At 36.9% G+C, this 23,143-nt stretch overlaps 1 long non-coding RNA gene across 1 annotated transcript in view; it reads right to left on the reverse strand.

The window, feature by feature from the left end:
* LOC149137650 (uncharacterized) overlaps nt 1-14,206 on the reverse strand; it is a 14,383-nt gene extending 177 nt beyond the window's left edge. The window contains exons 1-2 of the long non-coding RNA XR_016238870.1: nt 14,072-14,206; nt 1-214 (exon numbers count right to left, since the gene is read on the reverse strand). The exon at nt 1-214 is cut by the window's left edge and continues 177 nt beyond it. This is a non-coding gene — a long non-coding RNA (uncharacterized LOC149137650). The remainder of the gene's footprint in view (nt 215-14,071) is intronic.
* Between the last annotated feature and the right edge of the window lie 8,937 nt (nt 14,207-23,143).

A 23,143-nucleotide genomic window follows, 5' to 3' on the forward strand; every position in this document is an offset into this window, starting at 1 on the left:
ATCACCCCAACCGTCTTAAGAGAATGGAAGGATACATTGGATGATGCATTTCTAGACCAGGCCTTCAGAATTGGTCAGAAGCTAAGTAACAATAAGTTGCCACTTTCAATGCTCATGGCAAGCCGAATCTTCAGCACATATTGGATTCTTCCCATTTAAAGTATTTCCTTTCACTTACTCTTCTTACCTCGAATTACCGCTCTTGGTCAACAGTCTGGGGAGAGACAAAGAGACGAGGGAAAGAAAAGAGAAATTATTTGATTCAATACACTCAATAGAAATTACATTAGCGGTGTCACCCAACGTAACATTCTCATTTACCAGTTTGACTTGATTGTGTCGCAGTCAGGTATCTGCACCTTTTAGGTCGGCTGGGGTGTCTTTTATCTCTTTCAACAATGTAACAACCTTTCTCAGACCTCTCATTAAAATTCCTAAAAAATAATTTCTTGGTAGGACTACACTACAATTTGAGTATGAATAAAAAAATAAATGAATTTTTTTGCATTTACTTAATGTGTTTCAGACTTTTAAGCCATTGTCTAAAAGTAATAGATGTAATTTTTTTTTTAGTTTTGGCTTTTATTTATCTACTATTTATTGTTGTAGCTTTCTTATTCTTTTAATTATTCTTTTAAAAAGCAAAGTAGAAAGAAATAATAAACAACAAAAATATTGAAACTAGAATAGAAATAGCAAAACAGAAAAAAAAAATTACAAAATATTTATGTCATTTCTTGAACGATTACTGAAAATGGAGATTGTTGTTGTTGCTGATGTTTTCATTTTCTCCTTTCTCTTCTTTTATTTTATTTTATTATTTATATTAATTATTTATGAACATTGTTGAGGATCTCGAAAGTCACTAAACCCAGCAGGGGATACATTGAGAAAAGAAAACAAAAACGAATAAAGCAAATAAACGCATACATAGAACACATGAAGGCAAACAAAAGGATGGCAAAAGTGAAGTGAAATATGTCAATAACTTCTTTTTGACAAAATACAACAGATTAAATAAATTAATAACAAAATAAACCAATAAAACTAGAAGAAATTATATATATGTGAACGTTGCACACAATGGTTTTGTTGACTCTTGAATACTCCTCCTTCGACATTGTTTACACGCCCTGGTGTCTTGATATGAACGCATGTAAAGATTTTATGTGGTCACAGCTGGTTTGGCTGACAGTGTGTAAGAGCATCAGCCACTGGCGCGATGGTTCGAATAAGTAAAAACACTTATTCCCTTTAACGTTTTATGGCTATTTTGTTGCAAATATCCGAGCCAGGTCTTCGGTCGAAAGACAATATTCCCACTCCCACCTGCCGTTTCAGAACCACTGAAAAGGGTGTTATGAGCATTACCTTTCCTCTTCTGATTAAACAATAATAGAATTAAAATGTAAAAAAAAAACGAAAATTAAAAGTCAGATAATATGGGGGTGGGGTCGAGTTTTCAGCCATTTTTAAAGTGCACAATTGTCCAATTGTTGAGCTAGTTGCACACACACACACACACACACACACACACACACACACACACACACACACACACACACACACACACACACACACACACACACAATGAATTCAAATTTAGAGTTACGACAATTAATTGTGCGTTTTATCGTTCATCCCACGACCATCGCTTATCCGTTCAAATTTCCGTCGTTGGCTGCCATCGTTTAATTGTTCACAAGAGTGATAAGTTGATTGTGTAAACATAACGCTTTGCGGAAAGAAAAAAATCATAGATTTTCGCTTCTTCGCTTGCCTCACGCCCCTAAACAAAATTTTAATAAAGCTACCTAATGAGCATATTGTGTTTTTACTTATAAGGTCTTCAAAGAAGATAATTATTTCTTACATTATAGGTGCAAGTATGGTTGTGTGGTTAAGAAGCCCGCTTTGCAACCACGTGATTTCGGCTTCGATTTCACTACGTGGTACTATGGGCAAATAGATTATACTATAACCACGAGTCAACCACTGCCTTGTGAATGAATTTGGTTGACGGAAACTATGTGGAAGCCCGTCGTATATATATATATATATATATATATATATATATATATATATATATATATATATATGTCTCCCACCACCACTTGAAAACCGGTGTTAGTGTGTTTACATCCCCATAAACAGACCGATAGAATAAATACCAGATCAACCTTTAGCACACTGTAGGTGCATCATGTCACTGTATGAGTTTCCTCCCATGTTATAACGGAACAGTGGCAGAAGAAACAATTTTAGAAAAAATGCAATGTAATAAAGATTAAAAAAATAAATACTGAGGTCGATTTGTTTGATTAAACCTTTCAAAGCGGTGCCCCAGCATGGCCGCCTTCCAATGACTGAAGCAAGATTAGTACAGGGAGTCACTTAGTTGACAAAACGATGGAACCGTTTAAATCAATCACCCCCGTTAGTTGTGGCTTCTTTGTCGGTGAGCATTCATTCAGTCGTTCGACTCATTAAATTCGTACTTGTAAACTCAATGTAAAAGCAGGTGAGTATTCCACTAGTAGGTTACCCTTAATGCAACTGTCAAACAAAGTCATTGAGACAAAATCTGACAAAACCGAACCTTATAATTACAGATATAGGAGAGAGAGAGAGAGAGAGAGAGAGAGAGAGAGAGAGAGAGAGAGAGAGAGAGAGAGAGAGAGAGAGAGAGAGAGAGAGAGAGAAGATGATAAAGTTGTTCTCTTCAGGATCTGAACTCAGAATGTCGAGACAGAACAAATACTATATCGTATTTTTCCCAGCAAGGATTCTGCCAATAATGTTTGTTGGCGTAGTACTGGATTGCCGAGAAAAGAACCACTAGCTTATGTCATACATATGATGTCATGCATTGGAATCGAAACAGAGTTCTCATAATGATAACTTCTCAACCACATGGCATGCCTGTATATACCACAAGGGTAGCTTCAATGCTAAATATTTCTTTTTATAGCAAGTGCAAATACACAAATACGTTTATGTGGAGGAGTTCAGTCAAATCTTATTGTCAGTAAAGGAATTTGGCTTTGTCCTTGTATTTCCTACAGCGTTAATTATTTTTCATTATCTCCATTCTTTTCTTTTGATAAAATACATTATTATTATATTTATTTGTTTTCTTTTTTTCTCTCCTTTCGTGGTTCCTAATAAGTATAAGTATGACACATATTTTGAATGAGCATATTTTGTTTTTACACAGATACTAACACATTCCCCGTACATCAGCACACACCCGTAGAGTCCATGCCGATATATATATATATATATATATATATATATATACAGGGGGAGAGAGAGAGAGGTATATATACACGTATATATTACATATATACGTATGTAAATATATGCATACACACACACACACACACACACACACACACACACACACACACACACACACACACACACATATATATATATATATATATATATATATATATATATATATATATATATATAAGGGCATTACTATATAGTAATGCCTCACGCTTAGAGTGACTAAATAAGTCAAAACTACCAAAAAATAAGCACATATTTACCGAAAGCGAGGGAATGCAACTTTCAAAAATTAACCTCCTAAAAACATTTAACTTAACGGCAAACCACTGGTTTCATAATTAATGCAGTAATGTAGTAAGCTGTATCTTTTATTCATCAGTGCACGTATGGTCGAGACATAAAAAATAAACAAAAATCAACATACCCCGATGTACCCAACAAAGTACGATGACTTCTGTTCATCCTTATATACCCGTGAAAGAGGCTGGCTTTATCCAGTTGCATATCGGTAACACGTGCTTTTACAGAATAATATTCAGCACTGAATATATTCTAATTATTTATAATATAATATAGGATAAAATCCTTATAAGAATTTATCAAGTAGTCAGCGGAGTTTTGACTTATTTAGTCCCTCTAAGCGTGAGGCATTACTATATAGTAATGCCTTTATATAAATTATATATATTTATGGAAAAAAACGATGGTTTTTTTTTTCCTTATGGGGTTTTTTCACGCTGACTACTTGATAAATTCTTATAAATATTTTATCCTATATTATATTATATTATATATATATATATATATATATATATATATATATATATATATATATATATATATATATATATATATATATATGCTACATATGTGGAAAATCGGTGTGTGTTTGTGGCGTTGTTAGCTAACTCCTTCTACATCGTTTTATTGATTTTGATGAAGCTTGGCACGTGAGTAGAACTAATGTCTGGAAACCTCGTGACATACTTAGATTGTTGAAAAATCGATAATACGGCCCGGCCCCTAGAAGGGATCTTTATATCAACCTCAGGTAACTAATTTTTTTAAAACAGCCAAGGGAAATAGCCCATAATAACCGGCATAATATTTTTAAAGACTCAACGGAAATAACCCAAAGCACCTGCATTTTATTTGAATTCTTACTATCAGGTAACTAATTTCATGTTATTGCATAACTGACTTCACAATTTGGGTATACATAACTTATTGGGAATTCCTAAAAACAAGATCCTGTGTAAGACAGTTCGGTATTTTCAATAAATGCACAAAAACCGTTTTAAGGACTACATACATTGGATTAATGGAGGGTCAAAGTTGGGAACAATAGTAAGACAGTGGAGACATACAAGGAAACCGAACAAAAACAAACATGGAGGGTCGTTAGACTAGAACAAGGGTAAAATAGCGAAGGCTAGAGAAATAACTCCTTTGAAAAGAGGAAAAATAGAAGAGAGAGATAGAAGACCTCCAGTCCTTAGGACAGTCCTGGTTGAACTCATTTACTTTCATATTTCATGTTGTTTACTGTTGGTGACGTCCTGTACCCATATATGCATGTATATGTATATATATATATATATATATATATATATATATATGATGTGCCTATATACGATAGACATATATTTGTTTATACACACACATACATATATGCATATATATATAAATACATACATACATATACATATATATATATATATATATATATATATATATATATATATATATATTATATATAATGGAAATAGTGGCACAACAAGGTATATATATATTTATACGCGCACATAGGCGCAGACATGTATTTTAGAGAGGAAAATGTTTGAATTAAAGGCTACGTATCAGTGTGAGTAGTTGATTCGCGGGTATTCATTATAATTTCATATAAGAATTTAGAGTTCTCTCTCTCTCTCTCTCTCTCTCTCTCTCTCTCTCTCTCTCTCTCTCTCTCTCTCTCTCTCTCTCTCTCTCTCTCTCTCTCTCTCTCTCTCTCACTCTCTCTCTGTGAACAAATGCACAGGAACGCAAACAACTGCGCACATGATCACAAATTCATACGCATACACGCGCTCACACAGATATGGTTTTTCTTTCTATTTGGCAAAGCAGCTTCGTATAAATATGTTTGTGTGTGTGTGTGTGTGTGTGCGTGTGGAGGTGGGGGGGTGCGGATGCGAGCGTGCGCGCGCGCAAGCGTCTGGGTGTATGCAAAAACATGAATTAGAGACTGGCACTTATATTGAAGAATATTCTACATAACTAATCTAACTGAAGAATTTCTTAGCAAAAGATTATAAGTGCACAACTGTGTGTGTGTGTGTGTGTGTGTGTGTGTGTGTGTGTGTGTGTGTGTGTGTGTGTTCGTAAGGAAACGTTGATGTGTCTATATACGATAGATAGATAGATAGATAGATAGATAGATAGATAGATAGATAGATAGATAGATGTTCACGCACATATATGTATACATACATAATGACAGAGGAGAAAAGAGCAAGCGCAGTGCAAGAGGTAGGCTAGAAATACTAAGGCTGTACACCGACAGTACATGAAAATTATAATGGCCAGCATAGCTCAAATTGTAAACATTGCAACCTAAACCTTAAACACTGGTGCGTTAATGATAATGTTCCTGTATGCGATATGCGATTGCTTTTGCTCTTAACTGAAGTCGCTTCATTTTTAATAATTATTTTCTTTTTTATCCTTCCTAATCGCTTATTGCGTATGTATGTATAAGTACGTGTGTGTTTGTTCCCATATGCATGTGTGTGTGTGTGTGTGTGTGTGTGTGTGTATGTGTGTGTGTGTGATTGCGTGCGAGTGTGTATGTGTATGTTGCCAGTAACACACCTACATTCACGTACACTCACACACACTCGCTAGTCTTGCTTCTCTCTCTCTATGAACAAAATGCACAGGCCCACTAGACACGAGACATACCGCAGAGTTAGATACGTATATACACGCAGACACACACAATTATGACTTCTTTAACACTCAAACGTGTCTAAGCACTATATATGAGCATGTGTATACACATGTCGCTATAGGCACCACACACACACATATTCACCAGCTTCCTGTCCATTTCACCTTTCTAATGCATCTGGTGTCGCTGAAATGTCGATCTCACTTCTAACAGTACCATGTGACCCACCTTGGCTAATAGCAGCCCGTTTTCTAGTAGCTATCTGGAACTTCCTGTGTTTCTTCATTCGACAATCTCAGCCTGAATGTGCCGGGTTTCTGTTAGAAGCCTGTAAAACTTTAAGTCGCATTGTACCGAATCAAACTATTTTAAATAATAATATGTGTAATTTCTACTGTCCACTCACATTTACATATATATATACTGAACCCGTAACCATGTGATTGGGAACCAAGCTTCTTATATATATGGGAGAATTTACGAAAAAAAAACAACAGACGAGGACAGGTGGTGTAAACAACAAAAGAATGTATTAGTTTAACGCTTGGGAATAGAGAAAGTCTTTAACGTTTCGAGCTACGCTCTTCAACAGAAAGAATAAGGAGAAAAACAAGGAGAAAAAATTTAAACGTCGTGGTCAGCGATCTATATATATATATATATATATATATATATATATAAACAATATATGAGTATATGCATATATATGTACATGTATGTATATACGTTCATCTACATGTACATATAGATACATAACTGGGTACATGACGTGGCAAAAGAACAAAGACAAAATGGTAAACAAGGTGCAACAAACAAGCAGGCCACATAGAAACATCCCCTTCATCAGCTGCCACCATTAAAACTCCGGCGTTTCGAAGAATTAAGGCAGTACGCATCGTTAAAATGGTTCTTCCCACGAACACAAATTAAATTGTTTTCGTGGAGGGTAGTGGCGGACGGAAAACAAGACAGGAAAACGAAACGGTGAAATAAACAAACAAAAAGGCTGTACAGCCAGACGTGAAGTGTGTATGTCTTGAACGCTTATATATATATATATATATATATAGCAATGTTAATTCTCTAAATGAAGTATTAACAGTAACTGCACGATAAAGTGTAGTATATTGCCACTTAAGTGTGGCTGACCCCTAGGGGTGGATGTTACTGTTGCTTTTAGCCCCAGGAGGACATCTCCTCCAGCTGGCTTATCGACACACGACTGTGTCCTGTTTGCCAAGGGAGTTATCCCTCTCACCACGACCAGCAGCACGAACGTATCCGGATTTCAGGGTTATTTCCCTTCTTCGGCGTTCGACAGCTGATGACCTTGGTGAGAGAGAAAAACCTGGCAAAATCTTATATCTTCTTTTCCAGTGACATTCTTCACTGATATTGAAAAGGTGAAAACAAGCAATGTTAATTCTCTAAATGAAGTATTAACAGTAACTGCACGATAAAGTGTAGTATATTGCCACTTAAGTGTGGCTGACCCCTAGGGGTGGATGTTACTGTTGCTTTTAGCCCCAGGAGGACATCTCCTCCAGCTGGCTTATCGACACACGACTGTGTCCTGTTTGCCAAGGGAGTTATCCCTCTCACCACGACCAGCAGCACGAACGTATCCGGATTTCAGGGTTATTTCCCTTCTTCGGCGTTCGACAGCTGATGACCTTGGTGAGAGAGAAAAACCTGGCAAAATCTTATATCTTCTTTTCCAGTGACATTCTTCACTGATATTGAAAAGGTGAAAACAAGCAATGTTAATTCTCTAAATGAAGTATTAACAGTAACTGCACGATAAAGTGTAGTATATTGCCACTTAAGTGTGGCTGACCCCTAGGGGTGGATGTTACTGTTGCTTTATATATATATATATATATATATATAAATCATGGATTGGTTACGGTTAGAGTACGTTTGCTCATAGTTCTGTTCAGTTGGGGCTGACCTGGGATTAAACAGCAATCATCAATACTCATAGTCACCCCTCCCCACCATATACACAGTAACTGATACAGTAACTGTTGATGCTTTCGTTGTTGATGCTGTTGTTGTTGTTGTTGTTTTCGTCGTCGTCGTCGTCGCTGTTGATGATGATGATGATGACGACGACGCCTATGCCTAGGACGATGGCGGCGATGGTGATGATAACTACCGTTAATATTGTTGTTGTTGCTGTTGTTGTTAACTGTGCCAAGTGGGATCCCATCAAACCAAACCCTCCACAATGTGAAGTGATCACCTCACAAGACATGACAGCTGCAGTGCCATCAACTTAACTTACCCACAACAACAAACATCTTAATGACATTCTAGTGATATCTCTCTCTTTCTTTGTCTTTCTTCATTGTTCCTTTTCCTTCTTCATCTCTTTTTTTTCTCTCTCTTTTCTGTTTATATTTCTTCTTTCTTCTTCTTCTTTCCTGCCTGGCTTTTCTTCCCATCCGCCTTTTTCGTTTCCTTTTTAACCTTCTTTATGCCATCTCTTGTATTCTTCCTTTCCTATCTTCCTATATATCTTATCTGACTGTTTATCTATCTATCTATCTATCTATTTATCTATTTATCTATCTATCTATCTATCTATCTATCTATCTATCTATCTATCTGTCTGTCTGTCTGTCTGTCTGTCTGCCTGTCTGTCTGTCTATCTATCTATCTGTCATCTAATAATCTATTATATAAATATGCGTGTGTATCTGCCTGTCTGTCTGCCTATCTAGATAGCTAGCTAGCTAACTAGCTAGCTAACTAGCTAGCTAACTAGCTAGCTAACTAGCTAGCTAACTAGCTAGCTAACTAGCTAGCTAGCTAGATAGATAGATAGATAGATAGATAGATAGATAGATAGATAGATAGATAGATAGATAGATAGATAGATAGATAGATAGATAGATTAGCTAGCATAGCTTGCTATCTCAATTTTTTCTTCTTCATTGCTTCTTTTCTTTTCCATATTTCTTACAATATTCTCCAGCATTCCTCTTTTTTCGTTTCTCTTCTTTTCGTCTCTTCCTGCCTTCTTTACATTTTTCTTCCTTTCTATATCCTCCATCCTTCCTCTCCTTGGTGTATCTCTTCTGTTGATTTCTTTCTCTTTATCTGTCTTTGCTTTCTTCTTCCTTTCTTTCTTCTTCCTTTCTTTCTTTCTTTTTTCTTTCTTCCTTCTTTCTTTGCACTCTTTCTCCCTTCTTTTGCCTCATTTCTTTTACTTCTTCAGTTCATATTCCACTTCTTTTATTCTTTTTGGTCGAACAAATTGTCACCAGTGCATATTTTTCAGTCTAGCACTTATTCTATCGGCCTCTTTTGTCGAACCGCTATGTTACGAGAACGTAAACAAAAACTCACCAGACGTCAAGCAGTCAGTCGGAAGACAAAGACACGCACTCATACTTATGTACACAACACACACACACACACACACACACACACACACACACACACACACACATACGATGGATTTCCACACAATTTCTTGCGATCCAAGCCTAGTAGGAGACACTGACCCAAGGTGACGTGTAGTGAGACTGAACCCGATTCTACGTGGCTGCAAACGTTTTAGCTTACACAGCCACGCCTGCGCCAAGCTACTTAACCAATCCTTCCTCCCATTTACTAATTCACTTTTCCCTTCTTTCTTCTTGGTTTTCTCTTCTCTCTACTTTTTCCTTCATTTATTTCATCATCGTTCCTTCCTTCTTCTTCTTTCTTCCTTTTCATTTTTTTTTAAAGACTTTTGGATTTCTATCTTTTATTCCTCCTCACTCCCACTTCTCTTCCTTCACTCTTTCTCCGAGCAGCTGTTTCATTCTGTTATTCATTTGTCATTTCATTCATTAACTCTACTATTCCATCGTCTTCCCATTACTCTCTCCCTCATTCATTCCTATGCCACAAACCTTTTCTCTGTCTTGTACGTTCTATTTATATACCAACCCCAGTCCCCTTTTCTATATCATAATGATATATTAATACTTCTCACTGTTTTTACTTACCAATATACATGGACCAAACTGGAGGCGCAATGGCCCAGTGGTTAGGGCAGCGGACTCGCGGTCGTAGGATCGCGGTTTCGATTCCCAAACCGGGCGTTGTGAGTGTTTATTGAGCGAAAACACCTAAAAGCTCCACGAGGCTCCGGCAGGGGATGGTGTACTCTTTCACCACAACGTTCTCTTACTTCCTGTTTCTGTTGTGCCTGTAATCCAAAGGGTCAGCCTTGTCACACTGTGTTACGCTGAATATCCCCGAGAACTACTCAGCCACTTGCATGTTAATTTCACGAGCAGGCTGTTCCGTTGATCGGATCAACTGGAACCCTCGACGTCGTAAGCGACGGATTGCCAACACATGGACCAAAATGCCTAGCCCCAGTTTATCTTATTGTCACGTGCTATTTTTGTTATATAGCATCCTTCTCCCCCAAGTCAGCCCTTATCAAGCAGATTAGTGATTAAAAATATTCCAGCCGCAACAATTATCTTCTTGATCAGTCATAGCGTATCTAGGAGTACATCATTTACTATGTCCTTTCTTTTTTAAGACGATGGAATGAGATTTAAGAAAGATTGGGCTACTTTCCTAGCCAGTCCAGTGAACGAGCAGAATACTCCTTCGTTGGCCCATACGACCATACAGAAGTTCCTTCGTTAGTTCACGTTCTATACTCCATGTTTGTACATTCATGTGTGCAGAAGAGAAGTGTCGCTTGTTTAATTCTTTGATTACTTCCTTTAAAGAAAGAGCTGGGCGATTCTAAGGAACACAAATCCATCATTGGAATTTAGGCAACAACGACAGTCAGGGCTGAATTGAGAGTTGTCTCTAAGTCACAGAGACCTCCTTATGAAAAAAAAATTTCTCCGGATTGTCTCAAAGAAATTTAAAACTTATAAAGCTTCTCGTTATTTTGAGGTCCCTAACATGGAGAAATGGCAGAATCATTGGGGTATCGGACCTAATGTTTCACGTTATTCCTTCTTGCTCTTAACATTCTGTGTTCAAACTTTGTCGTTCATCGCTCCGGGGGTCAATAAAATAAAGTACCAATCTATATTCTCCATCCCACCTCTCCTTGGTGTATTTCTTCTGTTGATTTCTTTGTTTTTCTTTCTTTCTTTCTTTCTTTCTTTCTTTCTTTGTTCCTTCCTTCTTTCCTCTCTTTCCCTCCTCTTTTACCACATTTCTTTTACTTGTTATCTATTACACACCTTCTCACAAAAAATTGCTGGCCTTGTGTATAAATCAGAAACCATTATTTTGAAACGCTAAGCTGCAATATGTTTAGATGTTTAAGTTAAACCTAAATCATGCATTCGCTTACAATAAATACTTACACGTTGAATTTTAGAAACATTTTGCATTTTTGCACTGTTCTACTTACAGATTGGTTGACTGAAAACCCGAGCTTTAGAGAATTTTTATCTATATATTTAATAACATAACCAAGTACAACAATGACTACTGATATAAATTTATAATCTGGGTTGAGACTGCATAAGCTTTAGAAGCAGCTGTCCATAAATATTCTCTCTCTCACTAGTTTTGAATATATTCACATCCGCAGGACAGTTGACTTCCTCAATGATACGCTGTTGTTCTTCAGCCTCAGGTTAACACTGATTGATAAGATCCATAATCATAGACGTTCCAACCGAAACCTTTAAGCGGTGCGTTGTCCTTGAGCAAAACGCTTCATTTTACATTGTTGCAATCTACTTAACTGAACATGTATACCAGCCTAGTGCTGGTGCAGCCCTTTCTCCCTCCAGCTGTCACATTCTTTTATGTTAGATTTGTCAAGAGTGGGAGGACCGAGTGGATGTCAGTGATTTCTTGCAACAACATAGACATCTAAAACAATAAGTGAGAGCATAACATTTGCTACTATGTCATACTCACATGCAAGAGACGCGTATATTCTCATGGATATGCATTTATATGTTGTCGTTTATAGCAAAAAAAAATTACACCCACGTGTCTTTTTGCTCCCTGTTAAAACTTTAGAAGGATATATACATGCGCATGCGCACTAACACACACATACACATACATGCACACACACACACACATGCACACATACACACACACACATACACACTCTGAAAACATACAGGCATCCTCTGTATGATACAAGCTGTATTATACAAATTCTGATTACAGAATTCTGGACTTACAAAAGTTTTAAATTATGTTTAACTACTAAGAGAGTTCGAAAACTCAGATAACTCTAATTTATTTTGAAAACTAAAATTCTAATGGATATTTTTAGAAATAATATATATTTGATGTAAAACTTTACTGTATTCGGCCGTTGCTTTCGTCATTTTTCTGTATTTCTGTCCTTTCAATAAAGTTCGGGACGTCTACAATACGTGGCAATGAAAATACGTGTCTCAAGTATTTAAGCAGCTACCCCGTTAACTACTCAGGTACTAATTTTTCTAGCATTTCATGTGATGCTTAACATGGAAATGCACCTGAGTGTGTGGTTCGACAATGAAACTAAACGTAATGCATCTATAATAACGATGACCATTCAAGCTAAAGCTTGGCTGTATGTTGATTTGGAGATAAAGGAAGGTGTGAGTTTTTTTATGCAAAACCTTTTCTGGCTTGTAAAAGCTAGTTTGAAAGTTTTAATAGATGTCTTAATTTGCATGACGTTAAAATAGCTAATGAAGCTATCAGTACTGGCATAGGATGTCAGCGCTGCTATTAATTATCTTGTGGAAGGCAGCGAGCTAGCAGAGTTGTTAGCGCGCCAGACAAAATACTTCACCGCATTTCGTCCGTCTTTACGTTCTGAGCTCAAATTGTGCCCAGGTCGACATTGCCTATTCAGGGTTGATAAAATAAGTACCAGTTAAGTACTGTAGAAGATGTAATTGACCAGGCCCTCCCCCAAAACTTTCTAAAGGATGAAGCGCTAAAGAAAAATATTACTGACAAAAAAAAATCGTTTGACGCTTTTCTTGTGGAAGGAAATACTGTTGACGGCGTGAAATTAAATCTCCTAAATGTACATCACTCCGGAAACACCAAGGTTTTCAATGGCTACTCTAAATTTATCTGAGATTTGGCGGTCCAACAAAAAGATCTGAATAATTATGAACCTCTTCCAAGATGGGCTTACATAATTTTGCCCTGCTCCAGAAAAAAAAAATACAGTACCAGGCGTAATATTTATAACAAAATATTGCTCGTTTTAAACACTGCACTTAGCCATCCAACGAAGGTAAATTCTCTTATAACGTGAGAATAGAATATCCTCAAGAATATAACTTCTTTGCTCCGGTTATAAGTGTAACAGCTAACTTCACTGAGTGTTATTAGAAGAATTTTGAGACGATTCATAAAAGCATTTGATAGAGAGGATAAATCTACAGACAGAGGCATCCGGAAAAAGTTTAGCGTTACGGATGCAGTGGATAACATAATCGAATTTTGGGATGAAATAAAACACTCAGTTATGAATGGTGTTCAGAAAAATATATGATCAAATTATATACTTGAGTTTACACGTTTTCCACCAGGAGAAAATCTGCATCTAATTCTAAAAGATACTGTGACTTCAGCAAATGATGACGGGTTTAAAGAAGTCATAAAAGTTCATGTGATTGAGTTACAACAGTCCCATAGATAAAGTTTATCGAATTATGCGCTGTGACAGTTAAAACAAGAGTGAGCTGCAAGGCAAGAAAACAATATGAAAGCTCAACCCATTCCACTCCAGTTCACTACAAAGAACGTGACTAAAGGGTTGACACTTATTGAGGATTATTTTCAGGTCTTTGCAATAGCGTAAATAAAAATTACCTGTCGAAGTTCATAATCAGCTCAGTTCCTACACTGAGTTGTACGGGATAGTATCCATAAACGCCAAACAATATGGATAAGTTACATCACCAACACCAAGAAAACCACCACCACCTCCACCACCACTGCTCCCACTACTGCCATCTCCACCACGACGTCATCACTTTCTTCATCATTATCATCAGCAGCAGCATCACCATAGTAAAGCAGCAACATCGTTACCACCACCAGTAGTAGTAACAGTATCACCACCACAAACAACAACGCCACTAACTCCATCAACACCATCACCATTTTCCTCATCAGCAGTATTATATTTTTTGTTATTGTTTTATCCCTTCATTCATTTATTTACCTAACACAAGTGTCAGCTTAGCAATAGCGATGCAGCTGTGGTCATTCTATGGATAAGCTAGATTTCATCCCTAGGATCGCCAATTTTATTTTGACGTGGAAACCATTTAAACCATTTCTGGTTTACATGATCTTTTTTCTTTTTTTTTTTGTTACAGAATGAAAAAAAGAAAAAGAAACTTTTCCATAAAGGTGCAAAATCCTGCAGTGTATTTAAACTATGTGAAAGATGGAACTTCCTTCACTATCGACAATTTTTCTACAGACACCGAATTTTCTTTTTTTTTTTTTAATCATTTGGTCAGAAAGGAAGAGTAGTACCCACGATCATTCACATTCCCACCGAGATTGTTGACCCGGAAGGAAGAAGGTATACTCAACCAGGAGACTTCCCTGGACGTTTACAACTGAGTCAACTCCACTAAACTTACCCAAAGACCAAATGGTGTGTTAATTAAGACGATGGATTGAGGCGACTGTCCAAGAGGCTACGGTGAGAATTTAACTCAAAGTGTGAAGAGCTGGAGTAAAATACCGATGCTCTAACAATTCCAGCAGACTACTGCTTTAGAATGGTGCTTTATCAACCGTGGAAAAATGGAAAGTAGAGATGGTCAGACGAGATTTTACACACACACACACACACACACACACACACACACATACGAAGGGGTGCTGAAAAATTCCTGGCCTTAAGGGTATCGCGAAAGGCCTTGTTGGAGGCCCAAACTTTTGAGGTCTTTTACAGGGCTTAGAAAAACTGAAGGAGCGCTGCAATAAGTATGTGAATCTAAGAGGGGAGTATGTTGAATAAAAACATAACTGATCCTCCTTATTTTTTTTACCGAAAGCTAGGAATTTTTCAGCACCCCTACGTGTCGGTGCGTATGCGCAAACACGCACACACACACACACGCACACGCACACACACACACACACACACACACACACACACACAGAGTCACACACTCGCACACACGCACAAACACACGCATGTATATATTTGGATGTGTTTATATGTAAGTATATATTCATATATATGTACATATATGTGCATATCTAAATGTATATATATGTACATATATGTGCATATCTAAATGTATATATATGTATGTATATGTGTGTGGGGGTGTATGTATGTATGTGTGTGAATGTGTGTGTGTATGTGTAAAAAGGCATTCTTTATACCCAACTTAACGTAGATGTTTCGATAGAGCGCCGAATACTGCGGTTTCGCCTTTGAGATATCCTCTCATACAGACGCATAGTGCATAAAATCACGCATATATGTATATCGTTGGCAGACGAAAATCGTCTATCATGGGTGCCGGAACTGCCAGGTAACGCGATTTCAACCTACTGTGTCTTTTCAGTGAGAGATGACCGCTCAACGCTAATGATATATAGAATGACAGTGACTTTTCAGGTACTAATGTCCCAAATAGCTAGGAGACTTATTAAAAAAATTAATTATTAGCATCAGAAGTAGTATCTATACGAAAAGGCATTTTTTTTTACATCTGACTTAACGTAGATGTTTTGTTAGAATGCCGAACACAGCAGTATTCGCCAAGAGTAGTCCTCTTCTATAGACGCATGGTGCATAAAAGCACTCACACAAACACACACATATATGGGTAATCAGGTGATTTCAACGTACTGCATCTCTTCAGTGGCAGGTGCCTGCAGTACTTGGCGTTGTAACAAAACATCCTCGTTAAGTTGGTATTCAAAGAATGCCGCTTGGTATTAATACTGCTTCTGTTGCTAATAATTTATATATATACACATATATATATATATATATATATATATATATATATATAATATGCAATATCTAATGTCTATTTATATATATTACACGCACGCACACACACATACACCATTTCTCAGAAGATATCTTGAAGTAGCAGCCCTAAACTCGAAATATTGAAACATAAGGTAATATTAAAGACCATCGACTTGTATAATTTCTTATAACTTGCACTATTTTGACTTTATAATAAGTATATATACATATATATATGTGTGTGTGTGTATGTATGTGTGTGTGTGTGTGTGTGTGTGTGTGTGTGTGTGTGTGTGTGTGTGTGTGTGTGTGTGTGTGTGTGTTGTGTATATGTGTGTTTATATATATATATATATATATAATACAAATAATAAATGAGTATATGCATATATACGTACATGTATGTACATACCTACATCTACCTGTATATATAGATGCATATCTGGGTACAGGACGTTGCAAACAAAGCGTAGATAAAAAAATAATAAACGGAGTACAGAAAACACACAGGCAACATAGAGAACATTTCCTTCATCAGCTGCCACCATTCTAACACTGGGGTTTCGAAGAGTTAGAGCAAGACGCATCGTTAAAATGGCTCTTCCCACGGACCACAAATTAAATTTGTACCATGGAGGAATGTAGTGGCGGACAGAAAACAAGACAGGAAAACAAACAAGAAAGGCTATACGGCCAGACGTGAAAGAATATGTGTATATTGAACCCTGTGAAGCAACAAACTGGAAGGAAGCGGGACGAAGTATGTTCATATGCGTGCTTGGCGATAGCCAAGGAAGAAAGGAAATAGGGCTGGACACATGTGACCAGCGAGGAGTAAGGAGAAAGAGTGGTAGAGGGAGAAAAAAGAGGAGGAAGTAGAAAATAGGTGAGCAACGAGAGACAGGGAGGAAGAGAGAGATATAGTAGTAACAGAAGGAAAAACGAGAGGGGGAAAGAGAGAGATATAGTGGTAAGAGAAGGAAGAACGAGATGCTGAAAAAGATACAAAGATAGAGTCGCGTCAGGAAATATAAAGTTCAAAACTTACTTGCAGAGATGACGCGTGCGTTCGATCATGTAATACAAATAATAAATGAGTATATGCATATATATATATATATATATATATATATATATATATATATATATATATATATATGTATATATATATATATTATCAACCACATATACTTAACGTACATGCTACGTGTATTTGCTAATAAGCTACGATTTCGCGTGGTGCCCGAACAGGACCGCGATGAATCATTTCGCCAGTTCACAACTTATATTCATATAGCGTGTAAATTATATGCAGGTATAACCGAACAACGCATACGTAAGAGCTGAGCTATCTCGCCTGTCCTTGACTTTCTGGGGTTTTAACATCTGGCGCTTTAAGACAGTATTCTCCACCACGCTAAATCACAACCTACCGGCAAATATACCGTTGCTATACGTTAAGTATATGTTGTTGATAATGTTTACTACCCTAGCTCTGCTTCTATTTCATATTTGACTATATATATTATACACAAGCCAGATAAAAAGAGGGAGAGAAAAAAGATGGCGAAAAGCAGAAAAAGAAGTAATGATAGTTTCGATACAATAGGTAACGTTAAATGATAGCATAAACTTTTTCATGTTGCAAAAAGAAAAAAAAATTAATGTATATATACATACACACACGCACACTCACACGCATACATACATCTATATATTCATTTGCTTTTAGCATTTGAACAGTGAACATGCTTAGTACGTTGTCGTATACGTGATGTAGGGATGATGGACTTTTTTCTGAACTCTCAGTCGTTAATGATGGGCGCATGAATTCATTTTCTTATTTACTTTTGAGAAAACTCTGTATGAAAACACTTTTACAAAGCCACACGAAATAAATTTGATTGACAAGCAGTAGTAAACCTTGTTGAATGTTGGAGTATCCTCTAATCTATATATATATATATATATATATATATATATATATATATATACGCATGTATGTATGTATGTATGTATGTATATGTGTATGTGTGTATGTATGTATATGCAGTTAAGTGGAAAACATTTACGAAAATACTAACAAAATAGAAGAGGCTTAGAAAAGTAGAAAATAAATTACTCACACACACATACACGCACGCACACACACACACATAACACACACACACACACACATACATATATATATGTGTACATATATATATATATATATATATATATTTGCTGGTATCTTCCTTACATCATTATTGTTAACAATGGAAAAACATCTGTGGTAGTTAAGAATAACATCAAAATAATGACAAGTATAAAGGAGTAAAAAAAAAAGCCAATTGTTATACCAGGTGTTATTTTGATCATTATTAGAGACATATTGGCTGTCATTTGAGCCCGACAGTGAGAAAACTTGTCTAATCTTTTATACATACAAACACAGCTAGTGAGTCAATCTCAGACCGTCAAATGCATAATCCATGTTGCTCTCTTTATCTCACTTATTTTTCTCCGTCTTCATCATTTCTTCGTTCTCTTTATCTCTTCTTACCTTTATTTCTCTATCTCTGTCTCTCTCTCTCTCTCTCTCTCTCTCTCTCTCTTTATATGATTTTCTGTTTGCTTTCTTTCTCTTTTCCATTTTCTTGCTTCCCTCCCACTTTTTTATTTTGTTCCCCCCTGTGTCTCTTTATCATTCTCTCTTTAAATTTTTATTCCCTCTTTCTCTTTCTCTCTATACCGACTCCAAGGGGAAAAAAATTACCATTTTCTTTCTTTGCAGTTCGCATAAAATGGAGCATCCTCTGGGATTATATACTCGCCTGTCAAAGAAATCTACTATTGTTGTTACGGCGTCAGCAAAATTTTTTTTTTAACCCACACCACTTCATAAATCACTTACTAATTGTTTCGTGATCTGTATATTTCACTAAACGCATCGTCTTCTTTCTTGGATTGTTATTTGAATGCTTTAAATTAATGTGTTCGTCGTTATTGCTTGGACAGCTTAAAAGACAGATCTAAAACTGAAAGGCCATATAAAAATTTGTTTTGTTTTGTTAAAATAATATTTTAGAAAATTTCAATCTAAAGTTTGAGTATTTCATTGTAGTAAAAACAAGGGTAGTGAAAAAGGAGAAACGGTAGCATGTCCGACTAAATCTCTCACAGGATTTCGTCAGGGTTCACTCGCACCGCATGACACCTTGAGCTAGTGTCTTCTACTGCAGCCTCTGGCCGACCAAAGCCTTGTGAGTGGATTTAATAGATGGAAACTGAAAAAAGCCCATAGTATATATATATATATATATATATATATATATATATATTAGCTACTTGATAAATTCTTGTAAAAGAATTCGTCCTATTATATATATATATACACATATATATCTGTTTATGTGTGTGTGTGTGTGTGTGTGTGTGTTTGTACACCCCCCCCCCCCCCGCCCATCGCTTGACAAATGATGTTGGTGTGCTTACATCCCCGTAACCTAGCGGTTCAGAAAAGAGACCGATGGAATAAGTACTAAGGCTTACAAAGAACAAGTCCTGGGGTCGATTTATTCAACTGAAAACAATTTAAAACGGTGCTCCAGCAATAGCTGCAGTCAAATGACTGAAACAGGGAAAAGAGTAAAAGAACTATTCTCAGTACATTAGCGAAGGTGCGTGGCCTAGTGGTTAGAGTGTTGCATTCATGGTCGAAAAATCGTGTATTTAATCCCTGGACCAGGCGGTGTGTTTGTTCTTGATTAAAGCACTTCAAGTTACTGTAGTCCATTCAAAAAAAAAAAGTTACCTCTCGAGTCATGCCAACTCATAAGGGCCGGTTTCTCGGTTTCCATAGCGTATAAACTCCCCACCTGGACGTGGCGCCGGTCCGTCGCAGGGTTACTCATTTTTACCAGCTGAGTGAACTGGAGCAACATGAAATGAAGTGTTTTGCTCAAGAACACAACACATCGCCCGATTCAAGAATCTAAACCACAATCCTAAGTCCAACACCCTAACCACTAAGCCACATACCTCCACGACAGTCTATTCGGTTGTAAATGAGTAACCTTGTGACAGGCTGACGACCCGTTCAAAAGGGATGTTATGATCTTGGTCACTTATACGCCATGGAAACTGGATAACCGGACCTACGAGATCTAGGTGACGAGACAGTATTGTCTCTGTGTTTTTGTACAATAAAATACACTTTACCTTACAGCTCATTTTGGTTGACAAAATATGGACCACTGATATATTGAGGTTAATTGAATATACGATATTACTTGTTTAAAACTTGACTTTGGTTCATTCTAGAACATAATGATATTTAGCAAAGGTGACACTCTGAGGCACTTTACATTTCTCGAACGAAGTAGATCTCTGATTGGGAAGTATGTATGTTTCCCTTCAAACCCTCCCGATTTCAGAAATAATTGGGAACAGCGTATAGTTTGTGGTGAATAACTTAATGTATAATGTAGTGGTAGGGGTAACTTGATGCAAAAAGACTTGTTTGAAAGGGAAGAAGGACTCAAGTCTCATTTGACAAATATGCGCATCTTTCTAAAAACAAAAATGAAACTTATACTTCCGAGTTCTAGTGTATCGGTTCGTAACTCTGACGATTTTGTTCTTATGTAATGTATTAAAAACTAGACGGCCTGGTGGATCCTATTTTAAAAGTCATGATTTTACAAAGCAGGTAACTGATTTAGTATACATAAAGAAAGTACACTATGTGTACAGTCAAACAGAAATTTTATTGTTACAATAGTCAATGAGAGCTAGGAGGGATGCATAGAGAACAAAACTGAATGCAACATCTTATTTTACAGTATTTGCCTCAGTGTTGGAACTCCGTCGCTTACGACGACGAGGGTTCCAGTTGATCGGATCAACAGAACAGCCTGATCGTGAAATTAACGTGCAAGTGGCTGAGCACTCCACAGACACGTGTACCCTTAACATAGTTCTCGGGGATATTCAGCGTGACACAGTGTGACAAGGCTGACCCTTTGAATTACAGGTACAACAGAAACAGGAAGTAAGAGAAAGTTGTGGTGAAAGAGTACAGCAGGGTTCGCCACCATCCCCTGCCGGAGCCTCGTGGAGTTTTAGGTGTTTTCGCTCAATAAACACTCACAACGCCCGGTCTGGGAATCGCGACCGCGATCCTATGACCGCGAGTCCGCTGCCCTAATCACTGGGCCATTGCGCCTCCACACTTGCCTCAGTAGTTATTTATATATTTACATATGGATGGAGAGATCAGGGGTGATATTATGGCCAAATTTGTCCGTGATTCAGGTTTAATTCACGATTCTAGGCACATTTATACGGCCATAAATAATGAAAACATGCGATCGAAATTTCTATAAGAATTTTCATTAAACACAATTTTTATTTATAAGCTTCTTACATGGATTTATAGAACTTGGAAAGACGATCTTGCATTCATAATTTTCAAGTGAATGGAATTTTTCTACCACTGAGAATTGAAACTGGTCTCCGAACTCGATTCGTCTGGAGATGAAATGATAGTTTTTTGTCCAGGCATAAAACCGATTCTTGCAGCTGAAAAGAAGTATAAATAATTTGATCAATCAGCCTTAGTATATTTTTTTTACTTCTTAGTCTTGGAAGGAAGAACAATACCGAGGGCACCTTATTACCATTTTTTTTTTTCAAGATCTTCGAGGAAGAGAAGTTATCCTCTAATCGAAAACCTGATCCGAGTACTTGTAAGTGAACTTCACTAAAGGCACCCAATGGGAGTGTAGTGCTATTAAACCGGGTCACGAATTAAGTTTATCACCCAAGAGTTCAGAACACAAAGAGTCATATTAAATCGCACAAGGCATTTCGCCCATCGCTTAAACAAATCCTCCATTTTCACGCCTTCGGCTGGTACTATTTCTTCGAGTAAAGTTAATTTCAGTGTGTTTTGAACTCAAAGCACAGTGACCTGAAACATATACCGCAAGACATTATGTCCAACTCTTCATTCGCCGCTTATAATGTTATACTATCGTATTACTGATAGTGGTTTGATCAACCCAAAATGGACGAACAGTAGAATCAACTTGAGTCAGGTTCGAACTCAGAACTCAAATAATGGTTTCAAAAAAGGGAAGTGGGCTAAGTCAATTTCAGCTGGTACTTATTTTATCGATCCCGAAAGGATGAAAAGCAAAGTCGAACTCGGCTGAATTTCAACCCAGAACGTAAAGCGCCGGAAGCATTTTGTCCGACTCATTAACGATTCTAAGATATTTAGATCTATAAAACAATTGTTTCTAAGCATAGGAACGGAACCACGCATTTAGAGGTAGTCTTAGCTGATATATCAATTAATCTCAATACTTGACTGGCACCTTATTTTATCGATCTCAGAAGAATGAAATGTAAAGGTAACCTCGAGGGGATCTGAACTCAGCACGTTAAGATCCGAAACACCAACCGCAAGCAGTGAGATATTTTGTCTGACGCTCGAACAATTCTGCTGTCTGGCGTCACAGTAACATTACTAACAAATGTAAGCAACGCTGAAACTGAAATGTGAGATAGTGTGTATCTCAGAAATGGAAAAAAAGAAAAAAAAAAAGCTACGAAAATTAAGATAGAAGAGTTATGAAGAAAAGTAAGATATATTTATCTTTTACTAATATTTTTTATCCGTTTTTCTTTCTGTGGTAGGTAGAATTGAAGCAGCTTTTTAATTTTCCTATGACTTTTTTATTCTTTCTTTTGCGATTTATTTCCTATTTTTCTATATTTTTCTTTTTCTCTGGTTTTTTTTTTTTTTTGGACAAGGGATATAATTTGACCAAACAACTTAATCTGCTACCATTTAAGCGCAGATGCTACAGCTACACTGGAGAAGTACCTGCTGGCGTAGAAATAAAGCATAAGATAAATAAGACGAATGAGAGAGGATG

The sequence above is a fragment of the Octopus bimaculoides genome, chromosome 1, assembly GCF_046866305.1.
Source record: "Octopus bimaculoides isolate indiv1 chromosome 1, ASM4686630v1, whole genome shotgun sequence".
Lineage (NCBI taxonomy): Eukaryota > Metazoa > Mollusca > Cephalopoda > Octopoda > Octopodidae > Octopus > Octopus bimaculoides.